This window comes from Apis dorsata, unplaced genomic scaffold (genome assembly GCF_000469605.1).
Source record: "Apis dorsata unplaced genomic scaffold, Apis dorsata 1.3 scaffold_50, whole genome shotgun sequence".
NCBI classification, from domain to species: domain Eukaryota; kingdom Metazoa; phylum Arthropoda; class Insecta; order Hymenoptera; family Apidae; genus Apis; species Apis dorsata.
The window spans coordinates 1,353,253-1,354,548 of NW_006263351.1; the positions used below are offsets into that span (position 1 = coordinate 1,353,253).

Consider the following 1,296-nt stretch of genomic DNA (forward strand, 5'->3'; position numbering starts at 1 on the left):
AGAGCGAGGGATGATGCGGGTAGGCTGCGGAGTGGCCCGGGTGGTGGGGGTTCATACCAGCGGTTAGAGCGCTCGCCAGCTTGACCGATGAGAGGGTGGGCCCGACGAGCCCACCAACAGCTTCCCACGACGAAAAACAAAAGCTCGTGGCCTATCTAACTGGAAGCTTATTGGGGAGCGGCACTGCCAGAACCGGCTCTCTTCTTCCGGTTCTCTGCTGATACCTGAAACGAGAAATAGCAAGGTATATACAAGGGTTGGCTTTGAGGGTTGTTCGCCGGAATGTTTGGATTTATGATGTCCAATGGCCTAGTGGGCGGTGATGGAGAAGGATTATGGTTACAAGTGGAGGTTCGAGATTGGAAACGGTTATTGTACTGTTAGGTAGGTAAGTAGGGAGGGAAGAAGAGAGAGAGAGAAAGAGATTGTTTAATGATATTATACACCACTGTTTTTCGAAAAATAAGTCTGGAAAAGCGGTTATTATGAAGAATCTATTTTAATCCTCTTTAATCTAATTTTTCTTTTGGAAAATTTATTTTTGACAGGATTTTAATTACATCTTTATTATTCGTTGTTTTGGAATTGCATTTGGAAATGCAAAGTTATAAATTTTGATTCAGAAAGGAATGGTACAATAATTAGATATTGTATTAAATTTCAGCAGAAAGTTAATTTCGAAATTACGTATAAAATAATCTTGGGTTTATATCTTCAACTTAATGTACATGTACATATAATTAGGTTACGTAAAGGGATTTGAACGCCATCCACAGTACCTAAGTAATAAAAGTCTATTGCTTGTTTTCTTGACCAGCAACCACGTGTTTCTGATTGCAATCTACTTTAATTTATGACGATTTATAACATCATAAAAATACCGCTATAAAATTAAATTGGAAAATGTTATATAACAATGCAAAAATCGGCAGGAATCCTGAAAAAAAAAAGATTCAGAATCGTAATTCTAACGAAATCTACTTAAATAACTGTTGCAAAGTTTTATAACAAGTAATTTTTTATCGTCCATTTACGACAGAACATTCTACATTTTCCACAATTTGATAAAATTCAAAGATACCATTATTACAACAATGATGACGAGTGTTCTAAATGTATCAGATCTACCAATCTTCGTAAAAATTTCTTAAAATTCTCCATAATATAATAATCCATCCAAGATATACTCTTTGCTTAAACTTTAATTAATCCCAAAATCAACAGTATCGATCAACAAATTCGATCGATGCAAAGTTCGAAACTTCTTTCATCACGAGTCGATTCGTGGGAAAAAAA

The 1,296-nt window shown here is 36.0% G+C and overlaps 1 long non-coding RNA gene across 1 annotated transcript in view; it reads right to left on the bottom strand.

Moving 5' to 3' along the window:
- Nucleotides 1-6: 6 nt before the first annotated feature.
- The window catches only part of LOC102678703, a 117,215-nt gene continuing 115,925 nt past the window's right edge, over nt 7-1,296 (bottom strand). The window contains exon 3 of the long non-coding RNA XR_420744.2: nt 7-224. This is a non-coding gene — a long non-coding RNA (uncharacterized LOC102678703). The remainder of the gene's footprint in view (nt 225-1,296) is intronic.